This window comes from Moschus berezovskii, chromosome 3 (genome assembly GCF_049115385.1).
Source record: "Moschus berezovskii isolate FMDL1 chromosome 3, NW_MosBer_1.0, whole genome shotgun sequence".
Lineage (NCBI taxonomy): Eukaryota > Metazoa > Chordata > Mammalia > Artiodactyla > Moschidae > Moschus > Moschus berezovskii.
Window position 1 is genome coordinate 33,931,931 of NC_142462.1, and position 20,934 is coordinate 33,952,864.

At 37.9% G+C, this 20,934-nt stretch overlaps 1 protein-coding gene across 4 annotated transcripts in view; it reads left to right on the top strand.

Annotated features, from left to right (window-relative positions):
• The window catches only part of LOC129552284 (histone deacetylase 9), a 716,367-nt gene that overhangs the window by 542,770 nt on the left and 152,663 nt on the right, over positions 1 to 20,934 (top strand). The window lies entirely within an intron of this gene.

Below are 20,934 nucleotides of genomic sequence, written 5' to 3' on the forward strand. Positions count from 1 at the left end.
GTGGTTCTGATCTTTTCTTTTACTCTTTGAAACTATAGCTTACACTAATTTTTCAGAAAAATTTCCTGGAGACTTGCATGTCTTTTGCATAATTTTAGTTAAAGCTGAATGATCTTAATTTTGTCACTTTTTTTTTCTTCAGTTTTTCTTCCCTCTCCTGCTTTACAGACTGTAAATTAAGTAAATTAACATTTTTGAAAAAAAATTATATGCTTTGAGAAAATTTGGGGGCATCTCTGGGTAATGTCACAAGATTAGATTTAAAAGTCACTGAAAAATATTGTGGCTCAATAAGGAAGTTGTTAGGTTTGTGATAATACTGAAATAAACCTCTATTTCAGTTTTCTCTTAGGGTTCACAATACAAAAGTCCTTCTGTGAATTATAATTGGTATTTAAAAGTCTGATATTTTGCACATAATTTGGTAATTAATATTATTGGTAAGTTTTTACGGAAAATGTTTCATCAATTTATTTTTTAAAAATACATTTTATTTTATTTTTTGTCTTTTTATTTTTTTTAATTTATTTATTTTAATTGGAGGCTAATTACTTTACATTACTGTATTGGTTTTGCCATACATTGACATGAATCCGCCCCAGGTGCACATGTGTTCCCCATCCTAAACCCCCCTCCCACCTCCCTTCCCATCCCATCCCTCTTAAAATAAAAATCTTTAATGAGCCAACCTATGGTTTTCTGTATTAATATATTTAGGTAGTATTTAAATGGTAAAAAATGTATTATGATACCATTTTATGATTACCATCTTTTCTGAGTTCTGAACTTGCTGGGATATTTATCTTATATATGTCTCTATGTAGAAGATAGTAAAAATAATTTTGACTAAAATTTAACCCAATAATACTTCATGGAAACTGTCTTCTATACAGATGACAGTTTTAATGACAATCTCTAAATTTTAGGTCAAAATTAATTCTTTTCAGAAAGTAAATTTTTTGATCAGATAAGTAAAAATGATAAATACTAGTATAGCAGATTAGAAGTAGTATAGTGTAGCATATTAGTATAGCATCTTATATGTAAGTGGAAACAAAAATAATTAAGGTAGACCAATTATTCATAAACCTAATGATGGAAATGGAATAAATTCTCTTATGGGTCTTCAGACTCTATGTACATTCTTGTTTTTTACTTAAAATTCTGAGACATGATCTGTGAGATTAAATTTATCCTTCTTTGGCCCTTTACTTTTCAGTAGTTTCTAGCTGAACATTATAGATGACTTATCAAACTCATAATTATACACTGGGAACATTCTCTTTGGTAGTTTGTTCTAGGAAGTCATAATTAAAAGTGGTAAAGGTTGCCAATATATAAGTAATTTTGCACTAATAATATTAATATAACAGTAAATTTTATAGTAGTGATAGATACAGACCCTATGGGCTATAGCCCACCAGTCTCCTCTGTCCTTAGGATTCTCTAGTCAGGAATACTGGAGTGGGTTGCCATTTCCTTCTCCAGGGGATCTTCCCCACCCAGGGTTTGAACCCAGGTCTCCTGTGTCACTTCTATTGCAGGAGGATTCTTTACCAGATGAACCATCAGGGAAGCTCAATAATAATAATAATAAAAGTAAATTTTTTGGTAATGATAGATACACAAGAAGAGAGGAAGCACTTTAATGGGGGATTTAATATGGAATACTGCTTATCATCTTTCAGCATATGAAGCATTCAGTCAGTTCACTTCAGTCAGTCATGTCTGACTCTTTGCGACCCCATGAATCACAGCACGCCAGGTCTTCCTGTCCATCACCAACTCCCGGAGTTCACTCAAACTCATGTCCATCGAGTCGGTGATGCCATCCAGCCATCTCATTCTCTGTCGTCCCCTTCTCCTCCCGCCCCCAATCCCTCCCAGCATCAGAGTCTTTTCCAGTGAGACTCGTCACGTGAGGTGGCCAAAGTATTGGAGTTTCAGCTTTAGCATCAGTCCTTCCAATGAACACCCAGGACTGATCTCCTTTAGAATGGACTGGTTGGATCTCCTTGCAGTCCAAGGGACTCTCAAGAGTCTTCTCCAGCACCACAGTTCAAAAGCATCAATTCTTCGGCGATCAGCTTTCTTCACAGTCTAACTCTCACATCCATACATGACCACTGGAAAAACTATAGCCTTGACTAGACGGACCTTTGTTGGCAAAGTAATGTCTCTGCTTTTTAATATACTATCTAGGTTGGTCATAACTTTCCTTCCAAGGAGTAAGCGTCTTTTAATTTCATGGCTGCAATAGAAGGTCATATTTTTCCATCTCCTCTGCTATTCCCTCAATTAAAATTTTCTGCCCAGTCTAGAGCATATATGTTTGGAATGATAGATACTGTCAGAGGAACCATATAAGTAAAAAACCTGAAGTAAAGTAGCTACTTCAGCCATCAGAGGTTTTCTAGGGTACTTGTATTACTTTTCAGTTTTCTTGTTTGATGTCTTTTGTTCTTCTGTTCTCTGAATCTCTTGAATCCCAAACATTTGTCTAGCTATAAAACCTTTTTCCTTGTATGACTCAATATAAGAGGGCTTTAAACAGCTAAGCAAAAGTGACAATGACTGAAAAATGTCTGTAGCCAAGAAGAACATGAATAATAGGAGGCAGTAAGTAAACAGAGGGAAAAAACAAAACAAAACATTTAAGTAGTGGTGAAATGTCTTTGAGATAACCTTGCAGACAGAGATACCTCTCACCTCCTGCCTTGCCTTTACTTTCATCACTCTTCAAAGGCCTTCAACTGGTGTAGGACATAAAAGCAAATTAGAAGGTGGTAGGAAATCAGCCAGTAAAGAAGGGGAAGGAGGGTACAGATCAGAATGAAAACAGAGATACTGCTTTAGCTGATTCTGATATTAGTTTCCGTCAAACACTTGGGTTAGAGAAATTGGTGGTTAACATGTGAATGCTCCTCTAGATTTCCAATATAAAAACCAAAGCAGATTGAGAAATTCAGTGGACTAGGATTTGTTAAAGGGATTCGAGAACCTTCCAGTGATGCCGTTAACTTAACAGAAAAGGAACTGATGATTGTGCATTTTGCTCATACCCATCACGTAGTTTCTTTCATAAATAGGCCTTTTTTTCCTCAGATATATTTAAGTTGTTTTTAGAGTTAGGAAGCCTATTCATATATATTTTTGAGGAAAGGGACTTGGACTAGTTGCATCGACCAGTTTTTAAAATTGTTACCTGGTTTCCACTGATCTGATGTGCTATATGACTTGCCATGATATCTGTCCTTTAATATGAATTATAAATTCAGCATTTTGCTCCATTCATCACATTACTTATTCATAAATTTCAATCTAACTTCTAATTACTTTTTAAAATATATCTACTTAGTGCTTTGAGTGAGTGAATGAGTGAGTGAAGTCACTCAGTTGTGTCCAACTCTGCGATCCCATGAACTGTAACCTACCAGGTTCCTCCATCCATGGGATTTTCCAGGCAAGAATACTGGAGTGGGCTGCCATTTCCTTCTCCAGGAGATCTTTCCCACCCCGGGATTGAACCTGGGTTTCTCGCATTGTAGGCAGATGCTTTGCCGTCTGAGCCACCAGGGAACAACTATAAAATAATATACATATTCTACCTGAAAACAACGTTGCTAAATTAACATTCTATGGAAGCTGCTCCTGGAATTGAGAGAGAGTGACTGCGGTCATGAAATTGAAAGACGGTTGCTCCTTGGAAGAAAAGGTATGACAAACAAGACAGCATATTAAAAGGCAGAGACATTACTTTGCCAACAAGTGTCCATCTAGTCAAAGCTATAGTTTTTCCAGTAGTCATGTAAGGTTGTGAGAGTTGGACCATAAAGAAAGCTGAGCACCAAAGAATCGATGCTTTTGAACTGTGGTGTTGGAGAAGACTCTTGAGAGTCCCTTGGACTGCACAAAGATCAAACCAGTCCATCCTAAAGGAAATCAGTCCTGAATATTCATTGGAAGGACTGATGCTGAAGCTTAAGCTCCAAAACTGGCCACCTGATGTGAAGAGCTAACTTTGTTTGAAAAGACCCTGATGCTGTGAAAGATTGAAGGTAGGAGGAGAAGGGGACAACAGAGGATGAGATGGTTGGATGACATCATTAACTAATGGACATGAGTTTAAGCAACTCCTGGAGATAGTAAAGGACAAGGAAGCCTGGCATGCTTCAGTCCGTGGGGTCACAAAGGGTTAGACACGACTTAGTCACTGAACAACAACAGCTCATGTGAAGGTAGCCAACACCATGACTGCTTTAGAACTTAAATAGCATTTTGCATACTAGTAGTGTTGAACAAAAAATGATAACCCTACCAAAAGCTATGGCTACTGCTGTGTGGTATGCAGAGATTTATTTTTCAGGTAATGCAAAATTTAGGAAAAAAGAGAAACTTTTGTTGAGAAGACTCTGAAATGGTGTGAAGTTTCTTATTTTACTTTCAACTTTTTATTTTATTCAAAGTTCAGAAGTATGCTATTGGTCATGCATTATAAAGTCACCATCTGGATTCACCCAGCTTTCTGAGGGATTTTCCCTAAAGTCACGGACTTCTGCAAAAGTATTTCATATTTGTAAAAGTATTGGGTGCTTGATTAAAATATTTGTGTATCAGTTCAGTTCAGTCGCTCAGTCATGTCCGACTCTTTGCGACCCCATGAATCACAGCATGCCAGGTCTCCCTGTCCATCAGCAGCTCCTGAAGTTCACTCAAACTCATGTCCATCGAGTCGGTGATGCCATCCAGCATCTCATTCTCTGTCGTCCCCTTCTCCTCCCGCCCCCAATCCCTCCCAGCATCAGAGTCTTTTCCAGTGAGTCAACTCTTTGCATGAGGTGGCCAAAGTATTGGAGTTTCAGCTTTAGCATCAGTCCTTCCAATGAACACCCAGGATTGATCTCCTTTAGAATGGACTGGTTGGATCTCCTTGCAGTCCAAGGGACTCTCAAGAGTCTTCTCCAGCACCACAGTTCGAAAGCATCAATTCTTCGGCGATCAGCTTTCTTCACAGTCCAACTCTCACATCCATACATGACCACGGGAAAAACCATAGCCTTGACTAGACGGACCTTTGTTGGCAAAGTAATGTCTCTGCTTTTTAATATGCTATCTAGGTTGGTCATAACTTTCCTTCCAAGGAGTAAGCGTCTTTTAATTTCATGGCTGCAGTCAGCATCCGCTGTGATTTTGGAGCCCAAAAAAATAAAGTCTGACACTGTTTCCACTGTTACCCCATCTATTTCCCATGAAGTGATGGGACCACATGCCATGATCTTTGTTTTCTGAATGTTGAGCTTCAAGCCAACCATTTCACTTTCCTCTTTCACTTTCATCAAGAGGCTTTTTAGTTCCTCTTCACTTTCTGCCATAAGGGTGGTGTCATCTGTATATCTGAGGTTATTGATATTTCTCCCGGCAATCTTGATTCCAGCTTGTGCCTCTTCCAGCCCAGCGTTCCTCATGATGTACTCTGCATATAAGTTAAATAAACAGGGTGACAATATACAACCTTGACGTACTCCTTTTCCTTTTTGGAACCAGTCTGTTGTTCCATGTCCAGTTCTAACTGTTGCTTCCTGACCTGCATACATACATACATATAATGTGCATTTTTGTGTGGGTATGTGTATATAAAATAACTATGTATATAATACTTGCATAAATATGTATGTTTATACATAGTTTTAAGAAAGCAAATCAATCAGTGCTGAAATGCTTATAATGAAAAGAAACTGTTCTCTGTCCAGTTTCACCTTATTCCTAGTCCGTATTAGCCAGTTTCAACAATTTTTGACTCTTATGCTGTGCATGAGCTCTATATTCTTAAATAATCTACTTGATGTATTTAGTTTAAACATGTCTGTTAACTTATTGTTGAGAATCATAAGAGAATAACTCACTCATTCTCCTCTTCCCTCCCCTATTTTGTAATATAATTGTATCAGTGTTCTTAGTTTTAACACTTATTGTTTAAGGTTTTTATTGCTGCTCAGTGAACCCTCCTGGTTCTTCTCAGATCTTCTAATGGTTGAGGTATATGCAGATTTAATGATTTGGAATGTAACAAGACTGCAATGTGGTAGACTAGCAAACTGTAAACACCATGTTAATGTACTTTTTCTTAAGGAATGTGGTTTCACTCAAATTTACCATTTTAGTTAAGAAAATAAGAATTTAAGCCACTTAACATAAACTGGAAGAAATTATAAAATGATTTATCTGACTTTCTTCAAATGCGTTTCTCTGATGTGCATATAATTAATAACCAAATGAGAAATGGACTGTTTAAAAACAAACTTTAAAAACTTAAAAGAAAGTAAATTATTTTTCTATGGTTGAAAAAAAGAAGACACCCCCTAAAGTTAATGCATAGTCAGTGTGTTGCTTTTTAACAGTCTTTAGTAGCCAAACTGATGTATTTCTCTTAAGTAAGAAAATGGGAAGGAAAAAAAACATAATCTTTTGTTCCCTTCATACTTTTCTTCCTGATTCATCAACTATACAAATGTAATTCTGTCTTTATATGCCTGTATAAGCAAAACTCAATGTCTTTAATCTCCCGGAAACACAATTTTGCTCTCTGAATTATATTGAACTCAATTTCAATACAAACAAATAAAGGAAATGTTTAAACAAGTTGATTCATGATAAAGAATGAACTCTCTGATTTATCAAAATGTTGAAAATTGTTTTCTTTTCGTTCAAAGCATTTTGTTTGCTGTTGTGTTTTTATATTTGAAGAATTAAGGTACTTCCATATAAATTACCATATTTCAGGTAGTGTATCAGAAATTGTCTAGAGTGATATCATGAGTTCTCCTAAATATTTATTTCTAAAGTTAGATTAACTTTTTTCTTTTTATTATGTCAGAATACAGGGATGGGAAGAGAAATTGTTTAATTATTTAAAATACACTAATTCTCAAAATTAATTTGTACTTTTAAGTTAAATAATACAGTTTTCATGCAATATAGTAAGTATTCATTTTATCCCTTCTTTCTCTAAGTTCTGATGTTAACCATAGTGAGATCTGTCCAGGCCTTAAACACTCTCTTGAATTTCAACTTCTCCATTAATTGAGTAAAATTATTAAAATGCAATATATTATTTCTATATAGTTTTTTTTTTCTCTGCTTTTTATTTTTATTTTTTTTGTAATTAATTTATTTTTTATTGGAGGCAAATTATTTTACAATATTATATTGGTTGGTTTTGCCATACATTGATATGAATTTGCCCTGGGTTTACATAAGTTCCCCCTCCTGAACCCCCCTCCCACCTCCCTCCTCCCTTTATCCTCCCTCTGGGTCATCCCCGCATGCCAGCCCCGAGCATCCTATAACATGCATTGACCCTGAACTAGTGATTCATTTCACATATGACAACATACGTGTTTCAATGCCATTCTCCCAAATCATCCCACCCTCACCCTCTCCCACAGAGTCCCAAAGACTGTTCTATACATCTGTGTCTCTTTTGCTGTCTGGTATACAGGGTTATCATTTGCATCTTTCTAAATTCCATATATATGTGTTAGTATACTGTATCGGTGTTTTTCTTTCTGGCTTACTTCACTCTGTATAATAGGCTCCAGTTTCATCCACCTCATTAGAACTGATTCAAATGTATTCTTTTTAATGGCTGAATAATAAGGCACGCATTTAGTTTAAAAAGAGAAAAACCTCTTATGATGAAAATAGCTGTCCTCTTCTCTGCTTCTCTTCAATTTATTTTTCCAGTTTACAGAGGTAATTACCTTCAGCAGTCATTCCATCTTCTAGTCCTTTACCTTAAAATTTCTAAATAACATGCTCACATAGAAAATTCTTAATGTATAAATTGTAAGCATTGTATATTGTTTCCTTGCTTATGGCAAATGAGAAAATTCTTCCCAATGACCCATTTATATATATACCCATGGGTGTGTCTGTGCCACGTGCACATGCACATGAGCACACACACATGCACACACAGGTACATTTCTTCTTCACCATCCCCAGCAGTTGTATCAGAGTATTAAGTAAAGTCAACCAGTATTTAAATGGCTAGTCAAGTGTTGCCTATTGCTGAGTCAATGGTAACCCTTTCCTTCTTCAGTTGTACCTTTTTTCTGGAGTTCATTGTAAATTTACCCCCTGTTTGTCTGGTTTTCTGTGCTTCAATATCTCTGCTATATGCTTATGAAAGATATTTGCTATACCTGCAACATTTCCACTTTATCTCTTCCTAGAGCTTCCTCCATTCTGTAACTATTGTGAACTGTTTGTTCTCTGGGCGCCTCACCTATCCTCGGTCTTTTCCTTTGCTCTTCTCTTCAGCGGGTCTTCATGGCTTCTTTATTAGTTTTCCCATTGCTTTTATTTTCTGAAGAACATCTGAAGATATATTTATTGAATTCTTATTTGTCTGAAAATGTCATTTTTATCTTCTTACCAATGATAGATTTGTGTGGCTGAGCAGAGAATACTGGTTGAAAATCACTGCGAATTCTGATCTTAATTTGATTCTATTTCCTTTATATGTGGCTTCCTTATCCCCTTTGGAGGATCGTCTCCTTATCTCTGTTCTAAAACTTCACGTTTATGTGCCTTAGTCTTATTTTATTCATTTTGCTGGGTAATTCTGTGGACTCTTTCAATTAGGAGGCTCATTTTCTTCAGAGTTCTTTATTTTTTAGAATCATCCTTTTTCAAAGTGTACTGTTCTTATTTTAATGCATTAATAACTTCCTTTATTAGATAGAAGGTATTTTAGTCAATCAAATTTTTGTTTTTCTACCTGTACTGTGTGCTTTTTCTCTGACCCCACACACTCCCCTGTACCCAACTTCACATTTGCTTTGATTGCTCCTGCACACTAGGGACTTTCATACTTATGAGGGAGCATGTGTTTACTGGAAACTCATAATTTGTGTGGCATTTGTAAACTAGAAAGCTTTCTGTATGGGAGGCCTGGGTGGTGAGTAGTCCTTAGGGTGTATGTGTGTTTGCATGTATATACTTAGGGGGAATATTTGGAACAGTATCTTTAGTTTTCTTCCCCTGAATTGTTCAGAGTCCTCAGGAAGGAGTCTTCCACCCTTCTACTTCAGGGAGAATATGCTTGGCTGCCAGAGCTCAGAAAGAAGATTGGCAATTAGGCTAAGTAGACTTGCACTCAGTCTGTAGCTTTTCAGCTCTGCATATGTCCCTTGTTTTCTGCTAGGACTCTGGGGCCCCAGCTCAGTTCATTTCATCCAGAGAAGAACTCTAGTTGTGAAGCAATAATGGTCCTGGTGCATGTCAAGGGTGAAAGGGTCATGAAGAGGAGGAGACATCTCCTGACTGCGAGAGAGGACATGGCAGTTTAAGTGTCCTGTGATCTGAGGAGAAGGGGGCAACAGAGGATGAGATGGTTGGATGGCATTACCGATTCAGTAGACTTGAGTTTGAGCCAAACCCCAGGAGATGGTGAAGATCAGGAAAGCCTGGTGTGCTGCAGTTCATGGGATCACAAAGAGTTGGACATGACTGAGTGACTAAACAACAAATCAGACCTTAAACCAGTCCCTCTGTTTTTGACCTTGCACCTGACCACTCAGCTTCCTTAGTGCCTGTGCCTAGAAGTGCTGAGCTTCTTGGAAATTCTCTGACCTGGGTCTGCTGGCAGCTCCCTCACTCTAGTTCCATCAGTGGTGCTGTCTCCATTTAGCAGAGGTCTTTATCGCTATTGAATTCACTTTCCCTTTCAACATTTCATTGAACTTGCTTGCTCATTTTTGTTATCTCTATAATCTTCTTTTCCTTTATAGGTTTGTAGAATTTTTATTCTGTTAACTGCCATTCTGTGGCATTTCTGAAAGGAACAGAAATAAATGTATTTGGTCAATCTGTCACTTTTATTCAGAAGTCATGCAGTTTTAAATCATCCAGAGTTAACATTATCAATATTATATAGTTGATGTTCTTCTTCTTATGATTATTTGAGACATTTTAAGATAATAATACTGGAATATTCCCAGGAAATCTTCTAAAATAGATCACTGAAGAAACCTGTGATTGCCATGGACTTGTCAATATCTATAATTTTAATGAGAATGTCATAAGATTAATATTTGTGATGAAAATCAGTGATCTCTGTCAGTGGTATATTCATATCTCCATATATTCATTTCTTTATAAAAGTCATCCACCCAGAACTTAGCTCTCCAGCAATATCATTTTATTGGTAGCAAATGCCAGAGCAAAGAAAGTATTAGAAATGGGTTTTGAACAACACAATTTTGCATTTGAGTCTGCACTTGTTCCTTTGGGCTTCCCAGGTGGTGTTAGTGGCAAAGAACCTGCCTGTCAGTGCAGGAGGTATAAGAGATGGGGCTTCAGTCCCTGGGTTGGAAAGATGCCCTGGAGGAGGACACAGCAACCCACTCCAGTATTCTTGCCTGGAGAATCCCATGGACAGAGGAGCCTTGCGGTCTACAGTCTAGCATCGCAGAGTCAGACACGACTGAAGTGACTTAGCACAGACACCCACATGTTCCTCTAGGGCTAGCCTGTAAGGGCCTTACGCAAAAAAGCATTACTTCTATTTCATAACCAATTTTATAATAGCTTTGAAATGTACACTCCAAATACGCAGAAGTTAGAAAACAAAATATAAGAGAACAAGAGGAAAAAATTCTAGAATTCAAGAAATAATCTATGAAACACCCAACCAGAAAGAACTAGAAATGGTAAACAGATGAACCTAAATTTCTGTTCAGTTCAGTTCAGTCACTGAGTCATGTCCGACTCTTTGCAACCCCATGAATCACAGCCGCTTATTTAACTTATATGCAGAGTACATCATGAGAAATGCTGGGCTGGAAGAAGGACAAGCTGGAATCAAGATTGCCGGGAGATATATCAATAACCTCAGATATGAAGATGACACCACCCTTATGGCAGAAAGTGAAGAGGAACTAAAGAGCCTCTTGATGAAACTGAAAGAGGAGAGTGAGGATGTTAGCTTAAAGCTCAACATTCAGAAAACTAAGACCATGGCATCTGGTCCCATCACTTCATGGGAAATAGATGGGGAAACAGTGTCAGAATTTATTTTTTTGGGCTCCAAAATCACTGCAGATGGTGATTGCAGTCATGAAATCAAAAGACGCTTACTCCTTGGAAGGAAAGTTATGACCAACCTAGACAGCATATTAAAAGCATTTTTTCTGATCACAATGCAGTATGATTAGATCTCAACTACAGGAGAAAAACTATTAAAAATGCCAACATATGGAGGCTGAACAACACGCAGCTGAATAATGAACAAATCATAGAAGAAATAAAAAAGAAATCAAAATATGCCTAGAAATGAATGAAAATGAAAACACAACAATCCAAAACCTCTGGGACACTGTAAAAGCAGTGCTAAGGGGAAGGTTCATAGCAATACAGGCATACTTCAAGAAACAAGAAAAAAGTCAACTAAATAACCTAACTCTACATCTAAGGAAACTAGAAGAGGAAGAAATGAAGAACCCCAGGATTAGAAGAAGGAAAGAAATCTTAAAAATTAAGGCAGAAATAAATGCAAAAGAAACAAAAGAGACCAGAGCAAAAATCAACAAAGCCAAAAGCTGGTTCTTTGAGAAGGTAAATAAAATTGACACACCTCTAGCCAGACTCATCAAGAAACAAAGGGAGAAAAATCAAATCAATAAAATTAGAAAAGAAAATGGAGAGATCACAACCAACAACACAGAAATACAAAGGATCATAAGAGACTACTATCAGCAATTATATGGCAATAAAATGGACAACTTGGAAGAAATGGACAAATTCTTAGAAAAGTACAACTTTCGAAAACTGAACCAGGAAGAAATAGAAAATGTTAATAGACCCATCACAAGCACGGAAATAGAAGCTGTAATCAGAAATCTTCCAGCAAACAAAAGCCCAGGTCCAGATGGCTTCACAGCTGAATTCTACCGAAAATTTAGAGAAGAGCTAACACCTGTTCTACCCAAACTCTTCCAGAAAATTTCTGATTAAGGGAAACTTCCAAACTCATTCTATGAGGCCACCATCACCCCAATCCCAAAACCTGGTAAAAATCCCACAAAAAAAGAAAACTACAGGCCAATATCACTGATGAACATAGATGCAAAAATTCTTAACAAAATTCTAGCAATCAGATTCCAACAACACATTAAGATCATACATCATGACCAAGTGGGCTTTATCCAAGGAATGCAAGGATTCTTCAGTATCCGCAAGACAATCAATGTAATACACCACATTAACAAACTGAAAAATAAAAACCATATGATTATCTCAATTGATTCAGAGAAAGCCATCGACAAAATTCAACATCCATTTATGATAAAAACCCTCCAGAAGGTGGGAATGGAAGGAACATTCCTCAACATAATAAAAGCTATATATGACAAACCCACAGCAAACATTATCCTCAACGGTGAAAAACTGAAAGCATTTCCCCTAAAGTCAGGAACAAGACAAGGGTGCCCACTCTCACCACTACTATTCAACATAGTTCTGGAAGTTTTGGCCACAGCAATCAGAGCAGAAAAAGACATAAAAGGAATCCAAATTGGAAAAGAAGAAATAAAACTCTCACTGTTCACCGATGACATGATCCTCTACACAGAAAACCCTAAGGACTCTACCAGAAAACTACTAGAGCTAATCAATGAATACAGTAAAGTTGCAGGATATAAAATCAACACACCGAAATCCCTTGCATTCCTATACACTAATAATGAGAAAATAGAAAGAGAAATTAAGGAAACTATTCCATTCACTGTTTCAACGAAAAGAATAAAATATGTAGGAATATATCTACCTAACCTGTACATAGAAAACTATAAAACACTAGTGAAAATAATCAAAGAGGACATTCATAGATGGAGAAATATACCGTGTTCGTGGATTGGAAGAATAAATATTGTGAAAATGAGTATACTACCCAAAGTAATTTGTATATTCAATGCAATCCCTATCAAGCTACCAATGATACTTTTCACAGAGCTAGAACAAATAATCTCACAATTTGTATGCTGCTGCTGCTAAGTCACTTCAGTCGTTTCCGACTCTGTGTGACCCCATAGATGGAAGCCCACCAGGCTCCCCCGTCCCTGGGATTCTCCAGGCAAGAACACTGGAGTAGGTTGCCATTTCCTTCTCCAATGTGTGAAAGTGAAAAGTGAAAGTGAAGTCACTCAGTCGTGTCCGACCCTTAGCAACCCCACAGACTGCAGCCTACCAGGATCCTCCATCCATTGGATTTTCTAGGCAAGAGTACTGGAGTGGCTTGCCATTGCCTTCTCCTCACAATTTGTATGGAAATACAAAAAACCTCGAATAGCCAAAGCAATCTTGAGGAAGAAAAATGGAACTGGGAGAATCAACCTGCTGGACTTCAGGCTCAACTCCAAAGCCACAGTCATCAAGACAGAATGGTACTGGCATAAAGACAGAAATATAGATCAATGGAACAAAATAGAAAGCCCAGAGATAAATCCACGCACTTATGGACTCCTTATCTTTGACAAAGGAGGCAAGAATATAAAATGGAGAAAAGACAGTCTCTTTAACAAGTGGTGGTGGGAAAACTGGTCAGCCACTTGTAAAAGAATGAAACTAGAATACTTCCTAACACCATACACAAAAATAAACTCAAAATGGATTAAAGATCTAAATGTAAGACCAGAAACTATAAAACTCCTAGAGGAGAACATAGGCAAAACCCTCTCCGACATAAATCACAGCAGGATCCTCCATCACCCACCTCCCAGAATATTGGAAATAAAAGCAAAAATAAACAAATGGGACCTAATTAAAATTAAAAACTTCTGCACAGCAAAGAAAACTATAAGTAAGGTGAAAAGACAGCCTTCAGAATGGGAGACAATAATAGCAAATGAAACAACTGACAAAGAATTAATCTCCAAAATATACAAGCAGCTCCTGCAGCTCAATTCCAGAAAAATAAACGACCCAATAAAAAAATGGGGCAAAGAACAAACACACATTTCTCCAAAGAAGACATACAGATGGCTGACAAACACATGAAAAAATGCTCAACATCCCTCATAATCCGAGAAATGCAAATCAAAACCACAATAAGATACCATTTCACACCAGTCAGAATGGCTGCTATCCAAAAGTCTACAAGCAATAAATCGTGGAGAGGGTGTGGAGAAAAGCGAACTTTCTTACACTGTTGGTGGGAATGCAAGCTAGTAAAACCACTATGGAGAACAGTGTGGAGATTCCTTGAAAAACTGGAAATAGAACTGCCATGTGATCCAGCAATCACACTCCTGGGCATACACAGAAACCAGAATTGAAAGAGACACATGTACTCCAATGTTCATTGCAGCACTGTTTATAATAGCCCGGACATGGAAGCAACCTAGATGTCCATCTGCAGACGAATGGATAAGAAAGCTTTGGTACATATACACAATGGAGTATTATTCAGCCATTAAAAAGAATACATTAGAATCAGTTCTAATGAGGTGGATGAAAAGGAGCCTATTATACAGAGTGAAGTAAGCCAGAAAGAAAAACACCAATACAGTATACTAACGCATATATATGGAATTTAGAAAGATGGTAACGATAACCCTGTATACGAGACAACAAAAGAGACACAGATGTATAGAACAGTCTTTTGGACTCTGTGGGAGAGGGTGAGGGTGGAAAGTTTTGGGAGAATGGCATTGGAGCATGTATATTATCATATGTGAAACGAATCACTATTCCAGGTTTGACGCATGATACAGGGTGCTCAGGGCTGGTGTACTAGGATGAACCAGAGGGATGAGATGCGGAGGGAGGTGGGAGGGGGGTTCAAGAAGGGGAACACATGTATACCCGGGGTGGATTCATGTCAATGTAAGGCAAAACCAATACAATAATGTAAGGTAATTAGCCTCCAATTTAAAAAAAAAATTAGTAAGAATAAAAACATAATAAATTAACCTGAAAAAAAAATTGTTTAATAAATAAATAAATAAAAGTGGAGACATTACTTTGCCAACAAAGGTCCGTCTAGTCAAGGCTATGGTTTTTCCAGTGGTCATGTAAGAGTTGGACTGTGAGAAAGCTGATCGCTGAAGAATTGATGCTTTTGAACTGTGGTGTTGGAGAAGACTCTTGAGAGTCCCTTGGACTGCAAGGAGATCCAACCAGTCCATTCTAAAGGTCATCAGTCCCGCATGTTCATTGGAAGGACTGATGCTAAAGCTGAAACTCCAATGCTTTGGCCACCTCATGAGAAGAGTTGACTCACTGGAAAAGACCCTGATGCTGGGAGGGATTGGGGGCAGGAGGAGAAGGGGACGACAGAGGATGATATGGCTGGATTGCATCATTGACTCCATGAGTTTGGGTGAATTCCAGGAGTTGGTGATGGACAGTGAGGCCTGGGTTAGGAGCTGCTAATTGAAACTGTCAGTACCCCATTGAAATCTCCCAGGGCTTTACTGTTTTCTCTTCCCTGGTGGGGCTCTAGCTAGCATCCATATCTCCACCTGAGGTCTTTCTCTGTTATCTCATCCCTACATCGGATGCCTATTACAGGTGCATGACAGGACAATAGTGAGAGAATTAATGCCACCAGGAAATAGCTCACAACCAGTGACTGACAGGAGTTGATATGTAAATATCCTGGCTTCCGTGCTTCTTGTTTGAAATAGTCTAAAGAATCAGTTGTGCTCCCAGAGGCCCCCAGAGATGTGAAGTGCCAGTTGTCCATTATAGTGATTTATTTACTTATTTCTTGACTGGTTGCCTTTGCTGTCTCATTCCTCTACTCTTCTACTGGTGTTTTGTGGATTCATCTCCCAAATAAACTACTTGCACTACAATTTTTGCCTTATTTTCAGTTCAGTTCAGTTCAGTTACTCAGTCATGACCAACTCTTTGCGACCGCATGAACTGCAGCATGCCAAGCCTCCCTGTCCATCACCAATTCCCTGAGTTTACACAAACTCATGTCCTTTGAGTCGCTGATGCCATCCAACCATCTCATCCTCTGTCATCTCCTTCTCCTCCTGCCTTCAGTCTTTCATAGCATCAGGGTCTTTTCAAACAAAGTCAGTTCTTAGCATCAGGTGACCAAAGTATTGGAGTTTCAGCTTCAACATCAGTCCTTTGATGAACACTCAGGACTGATCTCCTTTAGGATGGACTGGTAGGATCTCCTTGCAGACCAAGGGACTCTCAAGAGTCTTCTCCAACACCACAGTTCAAAAGCATCAATTCTTTGGTGCTCAGCTTTCTTTATAGTCCAACTCTCACATCCATACATGACTACTGGAAAAACCATAGCCTTGACTAGATGGACCTTTGTTGGCAAGGTAATGTCTCTGCTTTTTAATATGCTGTCTAGGTTGGTCCTAACTTTCCTTTCAAGGAGTAAGTTTCTTTTAATTTCATGGCTTCAGTCACCATCTGCAGTGACTTTGGAGCTCCCCAAAATAAAGTCAGCCACTGTTGCTACTGTTTTCAGATCTGTTTGCCATGAAGTGATGGGACTGGATGCCATGATCTTCGTTTTCTGAATGTTATGCTTTAAGCAAACTTTTTCACTCTCCTCTTTCATTTTAATCAAGAGGCTCTTTAGTTCTTCCTCCCTTTATGCCATAAGGGTGGCTTCACCTGCATATCTGAGGTTATTGATATTTCTCCCGGCAATCTTGATTCCAGCTTTGCTTCTTCCAACCCAGCGTTTCTCATGATGTACTCTGCATAAAAGTTAAATAAGCAGGGTGACAATATACAGCCTTGATGTACTCCTTTTCCTATTTGGAACCAGTCTGTTGTTCCATGTCCAGTTCTAACTGTTGCTTCCTGACCTGCATACAGGTTTCTCAAGAGGCAGGTTAGCTGGTCTGGTATTCCCATCTCTTTCATAATTTTCCAGTTTATTGTGATCCACACAGTCAAAGGCTTTGGCATAGTCAATGAAGCAGAAATAGATGTTTTTCTGGAGCTCTCTTGCTTTTTCAGTGATCCAGCAGATGTTGGCAGTTTGATCTCTGGTTCCTCTGCCTTTTCTAAAACCAGCTTGAACATCTGGAATTTAACAATTCATGTATTGCTGAAGCCTGGCTTTGAGAATTTTGATCTAGTCTCTTAAATCTATTTCTCTCTTCCACTGTATAATTGTAAGGGATTTGATCTAGGACATACCTGAATGTTCTAGTGGTTTTCCCTACTTTCTTCAATTTAAGTCTGAATTAGGCAATTAGGAGTCCATGAACTGATCCACAGTTAGCTCCTAGTCTTGTTTTTGCTGACTGTATAGAGCTTCTCCATCTTTGGCTGCAAAGAATATTATCAGTGTGATTTCGGTGTTGGCCATCTGGTGATGTCCATGTGTAGAGTCAAATCAGATTGATTATATTCTTTGCACGAAAAGATGGAGAAGCTCTATACAGTCAGCAAGAACAAGACTGAGAGCTGACTGTGGCTCAGATCATGGACTCCTTATTGCCAAATTCAGACTTAAATTGAAGAAAGTAGGGAAAACCACTAGACCATTCAGGTATGACATAGATCAGATTCCTTACAATTTTACAGTGGAAGTGAGAAATAGATTGAAGGGCCTGATAGAGATTTAAGGGACTGATAGAGTGCCTGATGAGCTATGGACAGAGGTTCATGACATAGTACGGAGACAGGGATCAAGACCATCCCCAAGAAAAAGAAATGCAAAAAAGGAAAATGGCTATCTGAGGGGGCCTTATAAATAGCTGTGAAAAGAAGAGAAGTGTAAAGCAAAGGAGAAAAGGAAAGATATACCCATTTGAATGCAGAGTTTTAAAGAATAGCAAGGAGACATTAAAAAAAATATCTTCCTCAGTGATCAGTGCAAATAAACAGAGGAAAACAATAGAATGGGAAAGACTAGAGATCTCTTCAAGAAAATTAGAGATACCAAGGGAATAGTTCATGCAAAGATGGGCTTAATAACGGACAGAAATGGACCTAACAGAAGGTATGGACCTAGGTATGTTTAGGTATGAACCTAGGTATGTTAGGTATGGACCTAACAGAAGCAGAAGATATTAAGAAGAGGTGGCAAGAATACACAGAAGAACTATACAGAAAAGATCTTCATGACCCGGATAATCGTGATGGTATGATCACCAAACTAGATTAGAGCCAGACATCCTGGAATGTGAAGTCAAGTGGATCTTAGGAAGCGTCACTACGAACAAAGCTAGTGGAGGTTTTGGAATTCCAGTTGAGCTATTAAATCCTAAAAGATAATGCTGTGAAAGTGCTGCACTCAATATGCCAGCAAATTTGGAAAACTCAGCAATGGCCACAGGACTGGAAAAGGTCAGTTTTCATTCCAATCCCAAAGAAAGGCAATGCCAAAGAATGCTCAAACTACTGCACAGTTGCACTCATCTCACACACTAGTAAAGCAATGCCTTAGTTTAGGAGGTCCCAAACTAAGTAAGGACCATCTAGATTTGGGGAACAATGTTATTCCTCAGTAATACACTGTGACATGTATGAAAAGTATTTAATTTTCAGATGATGCACAGTCACTGAGGGAATAGTTATATTGAATATATTTTAAGAACATGTGAATTATGTGTATATTTTAAAATGATTTTCCATTTAAAATAACTAATGGATTTCAGTTCTAGTGTTTGACCTTTATCTATACAGAAATTTAAATCATCCTGAATGATTCATTTGATTAGAATTCTAGATATACAAGATGTTATTGTGCTAATTAATACATGTGTGAATGTTAAAGTATTTTAAGAAAATGGGGATCGTTAACAGTGTTCAATAAGAAGCCTACCTAAGCCTCCTTAAATTGACAGAAATATGCTTGTGAAAATATTAATGAAGTTCATCATATAGTTGCTGCTTTCTATTGAAGCTTCAAAAATTTTTTTTAAAAGTTGTACACATTATGAAATAAATGCTGGCATGAAATACTGTGAATGTATCTGTGTACACTCTTTATCAGCTTCTCCTGGAAATTAGTTTCCTAAAATATCATTATTGCTAACATGTTTCCACATTCTCCTAACCATCGGAGGATTATCTGAAACATGGGACAAAACATACTCAACTACAAAAACTTAATTAACAGGAAAAAAATTTTAGAGAAGACATTTCAAGTGTAACCTGAATACATTTGTCTCTGTGCTTCCTTTTCCTGCTAGCTGATCTTCAAACTGAAAAAACGCAGAAGAGATTGAGGGTTAGACTCGCGGGACAAGTATAGGAAAGAGCTGAGTCTCTCTGCCAAGAGAAAGGGACTTTTATTTGTTGTTGTTTCTATTTGAATGGAACCGAATGAAAAGGAGTGAAACAGGCAGAGAAGGTATGAAGAAGTAATGAGAGAGTGAAGCCAATGACCAAAAAATAGACTTGTTGCATATTCATATTTTACAGTGTTTTTGCTTCACTCTTTATCCCCAAGTCTACAATAAAATCAGATGCCCACAAAAAGGCCTCAAATGAGTGGGTTTATTTTTAAAGGGATCGAAAGGATAAATAGTTTTTTAAAAATTTATGTTAGCAACAGGATGAATGCCAGGGCATGGGTAAAAGTGAAAAATGCATCAGAAAACAGTAATTTAGTGGCGACAGGATGTAGAAGCCAGAAGTAGCCATAATATTGTAAGGCCCTGGGAATCCTTAAAGTATGAAGAGTGTCATTGGACTTTGCATCTAGTGGAGAATACACTTCTAATCTAATCCGTCTTAAATGTTAAAGGGGGAAAGCTTAAGGGTTTGGAGATGTGGCTAATATCTTAGAGTTTAACCGTTCAGTGTCCACAGACTTTGCGAGTCTTAAAAATGCCTAAATCCTGAATTTGAGCATTTCAGTTTTAGCCATAGGTTGAAGAGGTGGGCTGTCATCTTTCCTAAGGCCTCAGTTGATGAGTGAGTGACACCGCTAGTCCCTCGATAATTCTCAGGCTATGCTTTCAGTACCTGGAATGATCTCTGCTCTATTCTGTGTTTTGCAAGTTGCCTGTCTGCTCATTTCCCTCTAACCCTGAGAAGAGAAGAAAGCTATAGTAACTTTTTGCCTGACAATTCTCTGCCATTATTTTCTGTGCTTCTCTGGCATTCATACTCTGAATTTCTTTTCTGTTCTTCCACTCACTTTCATTCTCATCTGGGATCTCACTTTCCCTGTAGTCTTTGTCTTCCCAGGCTTAGGTGATGTTTATCTTTGTTGTTTGGTATCCCCACTGCTGACACATCCGATCAGTTTGCTAATCACCAGCCACAGCCTTATGAAATAAACACACTTGTTCAAGTGTGTTGGAATGTTGAGTTGGAAAGGAAAAATATAAGTGGTATACTGAATGAAAGGAATGAATGGCTTCACTTTTGTTGATGCTTATTTTGGGGGTAGATGGAAGGACAGTCTGGTAAGAACCAAGCATTTGTTTTGGAATCAGATATTCATGGACTTGAATTTTACTTCTGCCTTTTACTAAATAAGCTCTATTTAATTCCCACAAGTTCAATTCTCATATAAAATCAGGAAGATAGTACTTGTCTCATGTATGTGGTAAAGTGTAAATGGAAAGCACCTTTCATGTGACAGGGCTGTGGATAAATTAGACTTGCAATAGTTACTCATAATAAGAATTTTAAATTAGTGACTCAATGACTGACTCAATGAATGGAGTACAGAATAGTGGAGAAACCACATAGAAACATCCTTAACCAAGTGATCAAAGTGAACCTCACCAATGATAAGTATGAGGGTCATGTATACTTAGGTGGGTGTGATTAAAAAGGGTATTTCCCTTCTTTGTGTTCTTCCCCCAGATTCATATCTTCAGTCAAATAATGCAAAAAAAAAAAAAAATGAGGCAAACACAATTTGAGGAACAGTCTACAGAATATTTGAGAAGTGGTCTTTAAAAAGCATGAAAGTCATGA